At 37.6% G+C, this 18,359-nt stretch overlaps 1 protein-coding gene and 1 pseudogene across 1 annotated transcript in view; both read left to right on the forward strand.

Moving 5' to 3' along the window:
• Positions 1 to 18,359, forward strand: part of MORC1 (MORC family CW-type zinc finger 1) — a 175,321-nt gene that overhangs the window by 30,661 nt on the left and 126,301 nt on the right.
• LOC134390600 (mitochondrial adenyl nucleotide antiporter SLC25A25-like) lies at positions 9,178 to 10,212 on the forward strand (annotated as a pseudogene).

Genomic DNA, 18,359 nt, shown 5'->3' on the forward strand with positions numbered 1-18,359 from the left:
TATTTGTTGGTTTTTTTAAATGGTAAGATGCAGTTTATTTCTCTTTCTCTGTTGCATATCTGCTCTACTAGTGGGTTTTGTTCTTTCTTGTGTATTCATTTTTTTTTTTTTTAAGATGACTGGTAAGGGGATCTTAACACTTGACTTGGTGTTGTCAGCACCACACTCTCCATAGTGATCTAAGTGGCCATCCCTATATAGGGATCTGAACCTGTGGCCTTGGTGTTATCAGCACCACACTCTCCCAAGTGAGCCACAGGCTGGCCCTTTTCTTGTGTATTCATGATGGTGATTATTGTTTTTTGGATTCCAAATGCAAGACACCTTTGAAGTTTTGTTGTAGGGCAGGTTGTGTGGTGGTGAACTCCCACAGTTCTTGTTTGGGAAATACACTATTTCTCCTTTGTTTCTGAAAGATAGCCTTGCTGAGTATAGTATTCTTGGCTGGCAGTTTTTTGTTGTTTTTTTTTTCTTTCAGTACTTTGAATCTATCATCCCAATCTCTCCTGGCCTGTAAGCTTTCTGCTTAGAAATCTGGTGTTACTCTAATGGGGGCTTCTTTATAGGTGACTTGATGTTTTCTCTCGTTGTTTTTAGGATTCTCTTTGTCTTTGACTCTTGACAATTTGACTATAATGTGTCTCAGAGAAGACCTCTTTTGATCGAATCTAGTTGGAGATTTTTGAGCCTCTTGTAACTGGAAGTTCATATCTCTCCCCAAACCTAGGAATTTTTCTGCTATTATTTTACTGAGAAGGTTTTCAATGACTTTTTCTTTCTTCTCTTCCAGAACAACCATAATTTGGATTTGTACTTTTAAGGTTGTCTGACAGCTCTTTTAGGTTTTCTTCATTTTAAAAAATTCTTCTTTGTTTTTTTTTTTTTTTTTTTTTTTTTTTTTGGGCCACATGGATTATTTCAAAAAGCTTGTCTTTAAGGTCAGAAATTGTTTCTTCTTCTTGCTCTAGCATGTTGCTTCAGCCTTCAGTTGCATTTCTTTTATTTTGTGGTATGAATCCTACAGTTCCATGAGTTCTACCTCATTCTTTTTAAAGATATTTATCTCTTTATAAAGTTCCTCTTTCATATCCTGGATTGGTTTTTTGTTTTATTGTGTTGTCTATCTGAGATTTCTTATATATCATTGAGTTTCCTTAAGACTGTTGTTTAAAATTCCTTTTCATTCATGTCGTAGATTTCCTATTGTTTGGGGTCTTGTACTGCAGAAGTATTGTATTCCTTTGGAGCTGATCTCAAATCTTTGACCACTGCAAAAGTCTGAGGCCCAGGGGGTGAGGGTAATTTAGTGTCTGGCCCTCCCTGGGTCAACTCAGTTGCATGTGCCACCAGGAGTTATCAGCACAGGTGTGTCTGGTCACAGAGGCCACCCCTGAGATGGGTGTGTGTGTTCTCCTCTCCCTCCTCACAGATATAAGTATTATATGTGTGCTGCACCAACATAGGTGTGGCACCTGAATAAGGTGCCTTCTGGGTCTTCAAGGAGCATGCACTGACCCCCTCCATCCTGAGGGTGGCACCCTCACTGCACTGAACCATCTGTTCCCAGGGCACAGGGCTGAATACAAGGGCTGATCTTGGTCCCAAGCTCAATCTGGGACCCAGGGGTTTGTGGCATGTGTTCCTCCCCAGGCCAGCACAGCTGCTTGTGCCTGCAGCAGTTCCTGACACTTGTGTGCATGGCCAAAGGGGCAGCACAGACTCCCTTGTGGGTTGGGTAGCAGATCCACTTACCTTCCCATAGTCAGAAATTCCTCCAATGTCCCTGCCATTCTGAAGTGGGGTATGGGGCAGTGTTGGCCAAGTATTTTTCGCTCTCTTGGTGACTATCCTGAGTTTCTGCACTCACCAGTGTCTCCAGTTCTCCCTCAATGTGCTCCTCCGACTTCTTTCATTTTTCTCATCCAAGTGTAGCTTCATGTTCAATGTATTCTCTGTCCTTGTGGGAGAGACAAGTGATGTCTTCTTCTAGTTGGCTATCTTGCCCCACTCTCTGAGATATTTTGTATTCTTTTTTTCATACAAAGTCTTTGAATCCAACGCGTGTTTTATGCATACAGCACATATAAATTTGAACTAGTGCCCAGTAAGCACATGTGGCCAGTAACCACCATATTGAAAAGTGCGATTTTAGACCAAAGTAAACACAGTGACATGACAGAGAACTTCTTGTTCTTTTGTCTTTGAGTTGAAATTTAGAAAGTTCCTTCTGCAGTTAGAAAATTTGTTTGTTGTGGGGGTGGAGGGGAGAGAGGGAGACAGGAAGGAGGAAGGAGTAAAGGAACCTGAACATCAACTACAATGTATATTGAGAAGTTAAAATTTAAAAAGAAAAGAAAAGAAAAGAAAATTTGTTTGTTAATACACTTTTGGATTATCTTCTCTACTTTTTTCTGATGTATATCTTTTCTCATATTCCAATATATGGTATTCCTAATATACACAGAAATAGAGGGTTTTTTTTTTTTTTTTTTTTTTGAAAAAAAATATTCAACTAATTGCTTTTATACAAATGCTGGGGACCCTTTTGCCAGCATTAATATGCCAGTGTTAGAAAGGAGGCCCAGAATTATCAGCACTTTCATTACTGCCTTCCCTTTTTCCTGCTGCCCCTGCCCTTCAGTTTAACAGCTGGTTCCCAAACCAGTATTTCATGCTATTTAAAAGCTTTGAACACAAATTTCCAAACAGTTATCTGTCAGAGTTCCTTGTCATTTTAACACTAGCAGCAGAAACCAATACAGTATTAGAGGAATAATTTGACAGCTAATTCTTTGGGAAAAAAAATGTTCTTGCTATTTCCAGATTATTAGTGAAGCCAGAAGCTTTTCAAGCCATTTAGGCAGTTAATTACAAAATAAAGAAAATGAATCAGACTAGGTTATGTACAGTTTCACTTTGGAGCATTGACCACAATGGATTTTTTAATTTGTTTTTTCAGCAAAATTTTTTATAGTTTAATCACTAAAAAAGTCTTTCAAAGACAGGGATAGGATTTTATGAGGAAGGATTATAGTAAATAGGAGACGCAATTTCTGAACCAAGGATACTATGCATTTCATGGTTTCTGACACAAATATCACGATGTTGCCAAGAGGGGATAGCAGTACCACCTCCTTTGGCATAGTAATGCCACTATAGTTTTCTCCTCTACAAAGATTTTTTGCCCTTCATTGTTGGCTTTGACCTACTGTCTCTTCCCCATCACTCTCAAAAGCCCTTTAAACTTAGGATATATATTTTTTTAATTTGTTAAAAAATGTTAACACAGTTTGCTGCACAAGGTTACAGGCAATGGGATGGTCAGTAGGTTCTGACATTAACACCGACCTTTACTAAGGACCTAAAAGAAACGTTAGTTCTTACGGCTAAAGGAATAGTTCTGGTCCAAGATGAATCTTTTTCTGAGTCTTCTTCCATTTATGGCTTCTGATATTTGAACCTCCAATCAAGTGTAGTTTACATATACTTTGTTTCAAAAAGTGGTTTGTACTATAACAAATCCTCTACCATTTCTTTTTCTTGTGGTTATTGTATCTCTTTATAGCCACTGGCCAGGGTTCTATATCTGTCCAAAACAAGTTTCAAATCTTTGAGCTGTGTGATTTTCAGGTTTGTTCTTACTTGGTGTACTAGTGCTGATTCTGAAAATAATTTAATTTTCTACATAGGAATATGAAAATTTAAATTTTCAAGCTTTTTAAAAAATTTTTAATTTTTTTAAAGATGACCAGTAAGGGGATCTTAACTGCTGACTTGGTGTTATCAGCACCACACTCTCCCAAGTGAGCCATGGCCAGTCCTTAAACTGTCAAGCTTTTATTGGCCTCAGAGAAGAGGGTTTTTGGTATTATTTGTTTTCTTCCCATTTTTATTTACTGTGAAATCAAAAGTGAAACAATATTTAAAAAATTTTTAAGAATGAATTTACATGTTGTGTGATTATTTCGTTTTTATTATTACATTCTAGTGTTTTTTAAAAGCAATTTCTCTTTTAAGTTTTCATTCATGGTTTGCATCTAAACTTTATTCTAACTTATTATGTAGTCTTGATAAGTCATATTTCACAATGGTTTCTTTATAATAGTCTATTGAATTGATTCACCTTGACTTACACAATTATTACTGTATTTTTAGATAGTAGCATTGTTCCCAGTGTTTGACATTATTTATGTGTAATGTTGAAATAAATATACTCATGTAAATGGATTTTTTATTCTTTTGAATTATTTTTTAAGACAAGTTTCCAGGAAAGGAATTATTGGGTCAAAGAGTCTGAACTTTTATATAGTTCTTGTGAATATTTGACATCAGTTTTAAGCATAAGAATCAAAACCCTTTATCATTCTGCTTTGGACTGAGGTTCTAACAGCAGTAATCAGATCAGTGGCACTGTTGTCTTACACTGTGACTATAACATGATGAAAATTTTATTAGGAGAGATATTCAAATACATGGTCAGTGGTATCGTAATTTGGCAAAATCAGTCTAATGATGACCTGTTTTCACTTAAATTTTTAAAAAAGTTTGTGGATAGGTAACAGTCATCAGAATTTCAGAATGCAGGCAATGCAGAAGTTTGCATTTTATGTGTGATATTCCCAATTTAAAAATCCAATTTAATATATATTTATATATGTATGTTTAATATATATGTATAAAGAGAGTGCCAGGGAATTATACATAGGTTCCAGGGTGATATGCAGAAAGTAACTTGTATTTTCAGGGTAGGAAATATCTTAAACATGTCATGTTAAACTTAGGCAAAGTTCTCTGAAAGGGAAAAAGATATGAAAAATAACTGTAAAAAATCAAAAGAAAATTAAGAGTTTGGAACAAAGAAAGAGGAAAAGCACTGAGAATCTTCAATATTGAAGAAAATGAAAGTGGACTAATACTAGAAAACAAGATGTTTCTTCAGGGCTGGACTGTGTTTGTTTAGTGATTCGTTTTGTGGTGATTTTTGGAACTCTGGATCCACATACCACATCTCACATCTCTGTAGGTTTTTTACCCATCAGGTTTTATTTTTTTTCCCTTTGAAGTAGTCCATCTGTACAAAACAAAATCTTTAGTAAATCCTTTCTCTTCTTCTTACTGGTAGCTGTTAGTAACCTTCAATCACAGCCACACAGACAATTAACATTTAGAATCATTTCAAAGGCCCTGTATTGATTGGATGCAGTAGGACTGAGCAAATGGAAGATAAAAGGCTGGTGGAGGGTTTTTAAATGAATCAGTGCCCATCATTACCTAATATGTGGTCAGCATGAATTGCCATTTGCAAAATCTACAGGGTTGTAATTCTACTTGTGCATTCCTTACACAGGATTCTTAATGCAGATACCAATTATAGCATTATAATTCTATAATTCAGCTGTTCTAAATTTCATTCATAGGACATGGAATTCTTTATGTGGATACCAGTATGGAACTATCATTTCATAGTTTGGATTTTAAAATTTTATGTAAAATATGCCACAGAATTCTCAGTCCAAGCATTAGTTTTCTTTACTCTTCCTTTTACCTTATTCTCCCCTTTTGTTTACCTAGTAGTCTAGCACCTGATCCAGGGGCATTAATCTCTGGGGCAGAAGGTGGGGTAGGAATGAAGGGAGACACTTCAATTAGTGCACAAATATTAACCTATTAAATATTCAAACTTACATAAATATATAAAGCAATGTAAAAATGCTTCCTCATTCTTCACTCCAGCTCTTTTAACGTCTCTTCTCCTACCTATGAAAATTATTCCTTAAATTGAGTTTTTAATATATCTTTTAGATTTTTCAGTATGTCAGTTTATATTAGATTTAATTCATCTTTTTTTCTTCTTAACTTTTTATTTTGAAATAACTTAGACTTTTCAAAAAGTTTCAAAGATGATACAGAGAATTCCCTCCCACATACCTTTCATGCAGGTTCCCCAAATGTTGATATTTCACCACATTTGATTTATCATTTATCCTCTTCCTCTTCCTCTCTTTGTACATGGTATGGACTCATGGGTTCTTTTTTATTCTAAGGATTATAGTCTATCATTATCAATATTAATTTTGTGGGTAAAGTTATCCTAGTTTTGGCTGATGGGAGCCTGTTCAAGCTGGCTTTTACATTCTTTTGACATATCACCATGATTTTTTGAACATTTTTGTATTTCTGGAACCACAAATTGTTCCAGGTTGTATTAGTCTATTTCTGTTGCTTATAACAAAATACACAGAACTGGATAATTGGTAAGAAAACAAAATGTATTGTTTACAGTTTTGGAAGCTAAAAAGTCCAAAGTCCAAGGAACACATCTAGTGAGGGTCTTTGGTGGTGGGGTCTCGCATGGCAGAATGGCAGAGCAGAGAGAGAGATTCTCACATGATCTCCTTTTAAAGCCTTCAGAACCATGCCCCTAACCAACATTATTAATCTGTTCACTACATCATGGTCCTACAATCTAATCGCCTCCTCAAGGCCCCACCTTTCAATTACGATAATAGCATGTCCTACCCTCTCAACACTGTCACAGTACAGACTAATTTTCCAATACCTGGAACTTTAGGGTACACAATTTAAGCTTCAGTGAGTTTAGGGCGGACATTCAGTCCATAGCACAGGTTCATGTTATTCTTCCCCTACTCCTGCCGTAACCCTGGTTCCTTTTATTGGATAATGCTATATCTTATTTTCTAAAATGACTCTTTCAAATGGCATAACTCATTTTTTTAAAGTTTATACAAGTCAATTACTATACATTGCTATATAAAAATTCTTGTATAATATTCAATTATTATACATTGATGTGTTATACATCAATACTCCCCCCTATTGATGGGTATTTAGGTTGATTTAACTTTTTTTGCTTATTTTAAATAATGCCAATCTTTATATTCTGGGCATATGTACAACTATATTTTTGATATTGATTCTCAGAAATAATACTGTTAAATTAAGTGGTAGTAATTTTAGATTTAAATAGATAGTGCTAAATTATTTTCCAAAAATCCTTAGCTCTGTACCCAGCCAGTGGTCTGAGTTTTATCAATGCCCCCATTCTCACAAAAATTTAATATACTTAATATTTAAAATTTTTTCCAGGTAGAGTAAATATGTCTCTGTACTATATTTGGTTTTCTCCTAATGACTGAAAACATTGAGTATATTTACATGTTTATTGGACACTTACATTTCTTCCATAATTTGCTTATGTCTTTTGCTTATATTTCTATTTAGTAGTTTTTCTTACTGATTTTTAGGAACTTTTTATTTAGTCTAGTTAATACTTTGAATGTTAAATATGATGAAAATATATTCTCCAACCTGACACTTGACTTTTTTTTAAATTGAAATTTGTATCGAGTTAATTGTAGACTCACGTGCAATTGTAAGAAATAATACATAGATAGTCTGTGTACACTTTACCCAGTTTGTTAGTCAGTTTTCTTTTGCTTCTAACAGAATACCTGAAACTGGGAAATTTATAAGAAAACAAAATTTATTTCTTACAGTTTTGGAGGCTGGGAAATCTAAGGTCTAGGGAACACATCTGATGAGGGCCTTTTTCTTGGTGCAGAGTCTCCACAGAGTCCTGTGGTGACCCCTGGTGTCACATGGTGAGGAGGGGGAAGAGCACTTTTTAAAATGTTCACTTGTTCTCCTTATAAAGCCACCACTCCATACCTATGATAACTCATTAAACCATTAACCCATTACTTTATGAATGGATTAATCCATTTATGACAGCAGAGTCCTAACGATCCAATCACCTCTTAAAGGCCCCACCTTTCAACACCACCATAGTCTGATTTCCCACCCTGTTAACACTGTTACAATGGGGATCAAGCTTCAATGAGTTTTAGGGGGACCTACAATCCACAGTATCCAGTTTTTCAAATTGTGGCATTTTGCAAAACTGTATCACAATATCACAACCAAGTTATTGGCATGGGTATAATTCAGCATGTTTCATACAAATCTACCAGTGCATCACAAGGATCCCTCCTGTTGCCCTTTATAACAACACATACCTCCTTCTCTCTCCCCCAATTTGACTTTTAACATTGTCAATTATTTTATAGAAATTTTTGAGGTCACATCTATCAACATTTTTCTTTACATGTGTCTTATTTTTACTTTTCTAAATTCAGGAAGACCTTCCTTTTACTATGATTTAAATATATTTTTAAATAATTTATTTGAGTATTTAAAGTTTATTTCTGGAGAGTCTTTTAATCTGTCTGGAATTTGTTTTTGAATATGATGTGAAGTGTGTATGCATGGAGGTGAAGGATTAATTTAATGTCTTTTAATGAATATAGCATTTATGAAGTAGTTCAGTCTTTCCACTCATTTGGAATAAATCACTAATATAAATTAAATTTCTATTATACATCTCTTTCTGGATGATCTATTACCTTTCACTAATATATTTTTCTTTTCGTGCCCTGCTAGAACTTTTTAATTGCTATAATCTTTGTAATATGTTTTTATATTTGGAAGGACAAGTGCCCTTTCACTGTTATTTTAAAAAAATGTTAGTGGCTATTCTTGCAAATGTTTTTAATGTATGAATTTTAAAAATCAGGTTTTCAAGTTCCATTATAAAAATGCTCTTGGGATTTTGATTGGTAGCCCATTGAATTTATAATTAATTGGGGGAGTACTTGGAGCCCGCACTGGCTGTGGGAGGACATCGGCGTGCCTTCTGCTTGGTCCCTGAGCCCTGGCCTCGTGCCCAGTGGTCAGCAGTGCGTTGAACTGCTGCTTGGCTTCCTCGCCACCACCACTGCCTGGTCATCGACCTGTAGGGAGCCCATGTGGCGGCACCGCCTGTTGGGGCTGGACCACTGGCTATGCCTGTGGAGTCTCTTCCAGATGCCTGACATCAACCGTGATGGTGGCCTGTGTGTCAACGACCTGGTTATGGGGCTGGGGCCCCTGGGGCAGCACAACACTGAGGGCAAGCTCTGGAAAATCATACAAGCTGGAAACAAGGACCTCAATGGGCAGCTCGACTTTGTCCCTTATCTCTAAGATCATGAGAAGAAGCTAAAGCTGGTGTTTAAGAGTTTGGACAGAAAGAACGATGGACGGATCTAAGCTCAGGAGATCACGCAGTCCCTGAGCCATCTGGGAGTTAAGATATTGGAATAGCAGGTGGGAAAGATCCTCAAGAGCATGGATTAAAATGGCACAATGACCACAGACTGGAATGAATGGTGAGATTATCACCTGCTGCATTCTGTGGAGAACATCCCCAAGATCATCCTGTACTGGAAGCATTCCACGATCTTTGATGTGGGTGAGAATCTGACAGTCCTCAATGAATTCACAGTGAAGGAACAGCAGAGAGAATGTGGTGGACACACCTTGTGGTAGGAAGTGGGGCAGGGGTGTATCCACAACCTGCACCTCCCTGCTGGATAGATTCAAAGTGCTCATGCAGGTGCATGCCTCCCACAGCAAAAACGTGTGCGTCTTTGGCAGATTCACCCAGATGATTCCAGAGGGAAGGGCCAAATCACTCTGGCGGGGCAGTGGCAATCAGTGTCCTCAAAATTTCCCCAGAGTCGGGCATCAAATTCATGGCATATGAGCAGACCAAGAGCTTTGCTGACAGCGACCAGGAGACTCAGGATTCATGAGAGGCTCATAGCAGGGTCCTTGGCAGCGGCCATTGCCCAGAGCAGCATCTACCCAATGGAGGTTCTAAAGACTCGGATGAGCCTGCAGAAGACAGGCCAGTACTCCAGCATGCCAGACTGTGCCAGGAGGATCCTGATCAGAGAGGGGTTGGCCACCTTCTATAAAGGCTATGTCCTCAGCATGTTGGGACATCCTCTATGCCAGCATCAACCTAGACGTCTGTGAGACTGTCAAGAATGCCTGGCTGCAGCGCTATGCCATGAGCAATGCAGAGCTGAGCATGTTCGTGCTCCTGGCCTGTGGCACCGTATCCAGCACCTGTGGCCAGCTGGCCAGCTACCCCTGACCCTAGTCAGGACGCGGATGGTACAAGCTTCCATTGAGGCTACTCCAGAGGTGACCACGAATAGACTCTTCACACATATCCTATAGACCGAGGGGGCATTGGGGCTGTACCAGGGACTGGCCCCCAACTTCATGAAGGTGATCCCAGCCGTGAGCATCAGCTACATGGTGTACGAGAAACTGAATATCAGGCTAGGCATGCATTCGCAGTGACAGGAAAGAGGGCAGCCCCTGCTCAACAGACACACTGCTCCCGAGCTGCAGCCCCAGAATGAGTAGCCATCTCATTCTGTGAATGTGCCAACACTAAGCCATATAAACCATGCTGTGAAAACCCTGGAGGCACCTGCAATGGAGGCTGGGGGAGAGCTGTAGGCCCTTAGAACTGGTCCTGCTGATCCCGGCTGACCTTCATGTGTGTTCCAAGGAAGATCTGTGTGTATTCCTTAGGGTCCAGGGGTCAGCACAGGACCGTAGCTCATACCTGTAGGGACAGGACTTTTCCTGCAGTGCCTGCCAAATAGTGATCTTAGAGGCCAGCTTAGCTCTTCCATCTCGTCCCGCAAGCCTCCTGCCCCTGGCCTGTGCTGCTGTTTCCTTCCTCTTGCTGATTTAATACCAGAGGAGGAGGGCTCTGAGCCCACTTCCCACCCCGCCTTGTTCCTCTCCCCTCAGTATGCTCTGAAAGGGGTTTACATGTGACCTGACAAATCCAAGTGACCAACCTCACGTCATTGATGCTGCCTTGGTTGTGCAGGGAAGAAGAAGGGGTGTAGCTTTCATGCTTCCCCTCACCTGAGCCCTGCAGTAGCCTGTGAGGTCACCAACAGATGGGCACTTGGATATGTTTGTGCATGTGGGGTCACTGGCTACCTGGCCTCGTGGTGCATGGCTTCACAGAAGGCCGGCAGTCGGTCCTGGAGACCAGAGGGCCTCTGCACCCTGCTTGGGGACTCACCGTTCTCTGAGCTGGCCCCGGACTCTGTTGGGACTGGCATCAGCTCAACCATACTCTCTGTCCCTGCTCTATGGCACAAAGGCAGTGGAGGATTAGGTTTTAGGGCAGAGGGTAGAGTTTCTGCCCAAAGTCTGCCTGCCCTGGTGAGAGAAGGGAAAGGTGCTGAAGGCCTTAATTTTGTGTTGTTGGGAAAAAGGTTTTGTTCAGAAAGACAAGCTGGGCTAATGTGCAAGTTCTGTGCTTCCAGAGGCAAGACAAAGGGTGTAGGTGATTTGGCTGAATGCCCTGAAGTCTGTTTCTGAGGACTCTGGGGATTTCTGTCCAATCCCAGCCTCACATTCCACTGATGCAGCATGTTACACTGCTTGGAGCCTATTTGTTTTGTATTTATTTGAGCAGAGTTATGTCCTAACTTTTTTTAGATTTGTTTAATAGCCTGTCATTTTTAAGTTCATTTTTTATTCATATTTATGTTTGTGGTTGGTTGTACCTTCCCAACACCACCTGGAGGGAGAGGGGAGAGGAGAGGGAAGAGGGGCCATGGAAGTGACCCTTCCTGCTGCCTGCACTGACACTATGTCTGTCCAAAGAAATTCTTCTTGGGACTGGAGACAGAAGAGAGGCAAGAAGGGGGTGGCTCTTGATCATGGAGATGTGGGTCCTTTGGTGGGTGGGGTGGGGCTTGGCCCCAGGAGGTCTTGGGATCTCCTGGATTGATTGGGGTATGGAAGGAGAGCGAGAGAAACCTCAGCAACATTGCAGATGGAAGTCCAAATCATTTCCTAGACTGGGAGGATTTCTTTACTTCACTCCTTTTGAATGACAAAGCAGTGAGGTGCCTATGACTGTGAATTTGTGGTGAGGGGGTGGGGGGCTGGAGGAGAGGGAGGCTGGCTCCCCACCCCCATCAGTGAGTGGGCCCCTCCCTTCCAGCCCTCCTGCCCTTGCTTAGTAGTGCTGATAAGCTGGCACCTTTCCAGTTGCACTTCCATCCCACTACAGTGGACTGATGAGGAACATTAAATAGGATGCAAAGATCAATGCAAAAATTATTGTTATATATAAATATATAGAGAGAGTTATAACTAGAATTTGTCAAAAAGCAAATTAAGAAATAATTGGAAGTTGTCATTTAAAACAGCCTTCTCAAAAAGTTGTTTCAAAGCTAAAAATATATATATGTGTGTAATTAATTAGAGAATTGACACATTCATGTTTTGGTTCTTATTATAGTCTTTTTTTTTTTTTTTCTTTCATGTGATGCTCAAACCAGGATAATTAGTATATTTATCATTACACAATGTAATCATTTCTTGTGGCCTTTTACCATTTTCTCACTAAACCCCCACCCTTCTTCCTTTCCCTCCTCTGGTGGCCTCAGTTCCATTGTCTCTTTGTGAAAGAGATTTCAGATTACTGTGATTGTCCTTCCTTTCTCCCTTCCTTCCCTCCTTCCTTCTTTTTTTAGCTCCCACTAATGAGTGAGGACATTCAGTGTTTCTCTTTCAGTGCCTGGCTTATTTCACATAACATAATTTTCTCTAAGTTCATCCACGTTGCTGCAAATGGCAGAATTTCATTCTTTTTTATGTCAGAGTAGTATTCCATTGTGTAGATACCACATTTTCCTTATCCAGTCATCGGTTGGTGGACATTTATGTTGGTTCCAACTCTTAGCTATTATAAATAGAACTGTGATAAACATGGGAGTTCAAGAATCTCTTTGACATGATGGTTTCATCATGTCACCTTTTTTTTGTTGCATCCTTGTCTGGTTTGGTATCATGGTGATGCTAGCCTCATAGAATGATTTTGGGAGAATGACCTCTATTTCAATTTTTGGGGGGATAGTTTAAAAGAATTGGTATTAATTCCTCTCTAAATGTTTGGTAGAATTCAGCAGTGAAACTATTGGTCCTGGGTTTTTCATTGTTGTAAGACTTCTGATTACTACTTCAATCTTGTTGCTTGTTTTTTTCTGTTTCTTCTTGGTTCAGTCTTGGAAGTTCGTACATGTATGGAAATTTATCCATTTCCTCTAGGTTTTCAAATTTGTTGGCATGTAGTTGTTTATAATAGTCTCTCATGATTCTTGTATTTCTGTAGAATTGGTTGTAATGTCTTATTTTTTATTTCTGATTTTTGTAATATGGGTCTTCTTCTTTTTTTTTTTTTTTTGTTAACCTAGCTAATAGTTTGTCTATTTTGTTTATATTCTCAAAAAAACAATTTTTTGTTTCACTGATCTTTTGTATCATCTTTAGGGGCCCTACCTCATTTAGTTCTGCTCTGATCTTAATCATTTCTTCCCATTTACTAGTTTTGGGATTGGATTGTTCTTGTTTTTCTAGTTCTTTGAGGTGTAGCATTAGGCTGTTTATTTGAGATCTTTCTAATCTTTTGATGTGTTTATTGCAATAAACTTCCCTCTTAGTACTGCTTTTGTAGTATCCCACAGGTTTTTGTATGATGTGTCTTTATTTTCATTAGTTTCAAGACATTTTTTGACTTCCTGTTTAATTTCCTCTTGGACCATGTCATTTTGGAGCATATTGTTTAATTTCCATGCATTTTTATAGTTTCCGGAGTTTTGATTGTTATTGATTTCTAGTTTTAATCCCTTGTGGTCTTATTTTTGCAATGTACTGAACTCTTTTATTGTAGTACTTTTCAGTTTGATTTTATGTATTGTCTTATTGTCTGCAAATAGTGACAATTTTTTGTCTTTCTTTCTATTATTCATACTTGAAATGATTTCAGTTTTTAAAAATTGGTTGAGACTTGATTTGTGACCTAACATGTGGTCTATCCTGGAGAGTGTTCTATGTGCTGATGAGAAGAATATATATTCTCTAGTTGTTGGATGGAATATTCTATAGATATCTACCAGGTCCAATTTGTCTAACTTGCAGTTTAAATCCTTTGTTTCTCTTGATTTGTTGCCAGGATGATCTGTCCAGTGCTGAGAGGGATGTTCAGGTTCCCAACTATTATACCATTGGGGTCTATCTCTTTCTTTAAATCTAATAGCTTTTGCTTCATATATCTTGGTGCACCAGTGTTGGGTGCATATATATTTATGATTGCTATGCCTTCTTGCTGGATAGATCCCTTTATCATTATATAGTAGCCTTCTTTGTCTCTTTTTACAGTTTTTGGTTTAAAGTCTATTTTATCTGGTATAAGAATAGCTACTCCTGCTCTTTTTTGGTTTCCATTTGTGTGATGTATCTTTACCATCACTTTGCTATTAGTATGTGTGTGTTTTTACAGTTGAGGTGAGTCTCTTGAAGCCAACATATGATTGGGTCTAGCTTTTAATCCAGTCAGTTAGTCTATGTCTTTTAAGTGGGGAGTTTAATCCACTTACACTTGGGGTTATTATTGAAAGGTATTGTCTTACTCCTGGCAATTTATCAATTTTTGTTTGGATGTTTTAAATATCTTTTGTTCCTTTCTTCCTCTTTTATTGTTTGTCTTCAATGTTTGTTGGATTTTGAGGTGATAAGATATAGTTTCTTTTTTTTTTCTCTCTCATTTGTATTTTTGTTCTACCAGTGAGTTTTGTTCTTTATTCTTCTGTATTTGTGGTGGTGATTATTTTTCAGATTTTAAATGTGGGATTCCCTTGAGGATTTCTTTGAGGGCTGGATGAATGGTGGTGAACTCCTGCAATTTTTGTTTGTCTGGGAAATACACTATTTCTCCATTGTTTTTGAGGTATAGTCTTATTGGGTATGGTATTTTGGGCTGGCAATATTTTTCTTTTAGTATTTTGAGTTTATCATCTTATTTTCTTCTGGCCTATAGAGTTTCTGTTGAGAAGTCTGCTGTTAGTCTGATAGGGGCTGCATTATGGGTCACTTGATGCTTTTCTCTTTCTGCTTTTAGGATTTTCTCTTTGTCTTTGAGCTTTGCCAGTCTGACTATAATGTATCTTGAAGAGGATCTTTTTGGTTTGAATTTGTTTAGATATCTCTAAACCTCCTGGATGTGAAGATTCATGTCTCTCCCTATTCCTGGGATGTTTTCCATTATTGTTTCATTGAGTAGGTTTTTCATGCCTTTTCCTTTCTCTTCCCTTTCTGGAACACGCATGATTCAATGATTTGGATGTTGTGTGCTTAAGGTTGTCTGCTAGCTCTCTTAGATTTTCTTCATTTTTTTACATTCTTTTTTTCCTTTTTTGTCTGTCTGCATTATTTTGAAAAGAACATCTTCAAGAACAGAAATCCTTTTTTCTGCTTGCTCTAACCTGCTACTTAAGTTCTCAGTTGTGCTTTTTATTTTGTTGAATGCTTCAGTTCCAGAAATTCTGCTGCATTCTTTTTAAGATATTAATATCCTTGTAAATTTCCTCTTTCATATCCTGGATTTTTTTTTCTTGTTTATTGTGTTGTCTAACTGAGCCTTCTCATATCTCTTTGAGTTTTTTTAAGATAGTTGCTCAGAATTCCTTTTCAGACATTTAAAGGGTTTCCTGCTCTGTGGAGTCTGATACTTGAGAATTACTGTATTCCTTTGGTGGTATCATATTTTCTAAGGGTTTTTTGTTTTGTATTGTTTTGTTTTTCTAGTATATCTACGTTGATGTCTGGTCATCTGGTAGAGCAGTTGCTTTTTCTATTACTCAAGAGTCTGCTTTGAGGAAAGAGACTTCTTCCTCTTTTTCCAGTCTCCTCTGGTGACTCTCCTTGTGTTAATGCAGTCAAGCCAGTGGTGGGCTGTCTTCACAGTAGCCATGGCTACTGATGTAGTGGCTTGCCACCCTTGTGGTGGCAGTGGCTGTGGCATTGTCTGTGGTGGACTAGCCACGTGGAAGCACTGTGTGCAGCATGTTCCTGCCTTCTCCTTTTTTATAAAGCTCAGTGGAGTTTTACAACATCATAGTATATTATAGTAATTAAGAACTAGTCTGTGATAGACTGTTTAGTTTTAATTTGTAGTTCTGCAAGCATTGTTATTATGGGGAAGGTATTTAATCTCATGGAACCTCAGTTTATTCATCTGAAAATGGTAATAGTAATAATAGTAATGTATTATATACAGGGTTGTTGGTAAGATTAAGAGATGTAGGGCCAGCCCCGTGGCGCACTAGGGAGAGTGTGGCACACTGCACTCCCACCACGGGTTCGGATCCTATATAGGGCTGGCTGGTCCGCTCACTGGCTGAGCGTGGTGCGGGCGACACCAAGCCAAGGGTGAGATCCCCTTACCAGTCACAAAAACAAGACAAAAAAAAAAAGAGATGTATGTCATGAAAAGTGCTTGGAACCCTACCTGGCACACATTATGTACTCAGTAATTGTTAGCTATTACTATTTCTCCATATAGGTCTTGTTAAATATATTCTTAGTGAATTTTGTTAGGTATATTTTCGGGGTTTTTTTTTCTTTTCTTTTTCTTTTGACATTCAAGTAGGTTTTCTCCATTACTTTTCTAATTATTTATTTGTTCATGTACAGAGAAGAAAGCCACTGACTTTTGCCTGTTGATTTTATTTTTGCAATGTACTGAACTCTTTTATTGTAGTACTTTTCAGGTTGATTTTGTATATAGTCTTATTATCTGCAAATAGTGACAATTTTGTGCCTTGCTTTCTATTATTCATACTTATTTCTTTTTTCTTGTTTAATTAATTTACTAGTTAAATAGAAGTGATAACAGCAGGTATGCTTGTATGCTTTGTTTTTATCTTAATGTCATTCTTTTATGTTTGACTATCATATGTAATATTTGTTCTAGTTACTCTTTTTAATCAGTGACTTTCGTGAAATTGAGAGACTTATTTTATTTTTAGTTTATAGAGCACATTTTATTTTATTTATTTTTCACATGAGGAAATGGGTGTGTTAAATTTTAGTACTTTTTGACATCTGTTGAGGTGATTTAGTTTTGTTTTTCTTCTTAATCTGTTAATGTCGAGTATTATATAGAGTTTATGATGTTGAACCATCCTTGCATTCCTCAGATAAAACCAAATAGATCATGATGTATTATTCTTTTACATCACTATTTTCATTTTGATAGTATTTTATTTAATTTTTCTGCTTTTATGTCTGCACATGAGACTGGCTGTAATTATGCTTTTAGTACCCTTTCCTTATTTAGTATTGGTATATGGGTTATCATAGCTTTGTAGAATTAGTTGGGAATTTTTTTACCCATTTCTGTGGTTTGGAAGAGTTCACATAAAATGAGTCTTTCATTGCCATAAAATGGCAATAGTTTTAGTAGAATGTCCCTAAAAATCTTGTGATCTTATTACTCTTTATTATTACTTTTTAATTGTGCATTGACTGGATTTTGGAATTCTTTGGCTTAAATTTGACATTTATTTTTTTTTTATAAACACATTCATTAGATTTTCCAATGTGTTGACATGGGTTTTACATAAAATTTCTATTTTCCTCTGATCTTATAGTTTTGTTCACTTTCTCTTCTTATATCATGCATTTTGCCATTTCTTTTTCTTGGCCAGAGAAGTTTGTTTCACCTGTTTAAAAAAAAAAAAATGGGTTTGGATTCTTATTATTAGGCCTACTGAGGTTACTTTTATTTTATATTTCTTTATTTTCTTATATCTTCTTTGAGTATGTTTATCTTTCTTTTTGTACTTTCTTGAGGTATATTTTTTTTAATTATTGAAACTTGATTGATTGTACATATTTGGGGATACAAAATTGACTATCAATATTTGTGTACAATATGTGATTATCAAATCAGGATAGCCTATTCATCATTAGAATACATAGTCATTCATGTGACCATTAACCAATTTCTCACTAACCCCCTTTCTCATTTCCCTTTTATACTTCTAGTAACCACAGTTCTGTTCTCTCCTGAAAGTTCAGTGTATTATTGTGATTATTTGTTTGTTTCTTTCTTTCTTGTTTATTTGTTCATTTATTTATTCTTTTAGCTCTCACTTATAAGTGAGGACATTCAGTATTTCTCTTCCTTTATCTGGCTTCTTTCACTTAACATAAGTTTCTCCAAGCTCATTCATGTTGCTGTGAATGGCAGAGTGTCATATTTTTTTCATGGCTGAGTAGTATTCCATTATGTATATATGCCACATTCTCCTTATGCAGTCATCATTGATGGGCATTTAGGTAGGTTCCAACTCTTGGCTATGGTAAGTAGAGCCACAGTAAACATGGGGGTGCAGGTATCCCTTTGACACAATGATTTCCATTTTGTTGTTGTTGTTGTTGTATCCTTGTCTGGTTTGGTATCAGAGTGATGCTGGCCTCATAGAAATAGTTTGGGAGGATGGCCTTTGTTTCAGTTTTTCGGAATACTTTGAAAAGAATTGGTGTAACTCCTCTTTAAATGTTTAGTAGAATTTAGCAGTGAAGCCATTCGTCCTGGTCTTTTCTTTGTTGGAAGACTTCTGATT

This window comes from Cynocephalus volans, chromosome 1 (genome assembly GCF_027409185.1).
Source record: "Cynocephalus volans isolate mCynVol1 chromosome 1, mCynVol1.pri, whole genome shotgun sequence".
NCBI lineage: Eukaryota > Metazoa > Chordata > Mammalia > Dermoptera > Cynocephalidae > Cynocephalus > Cynocephalus volans.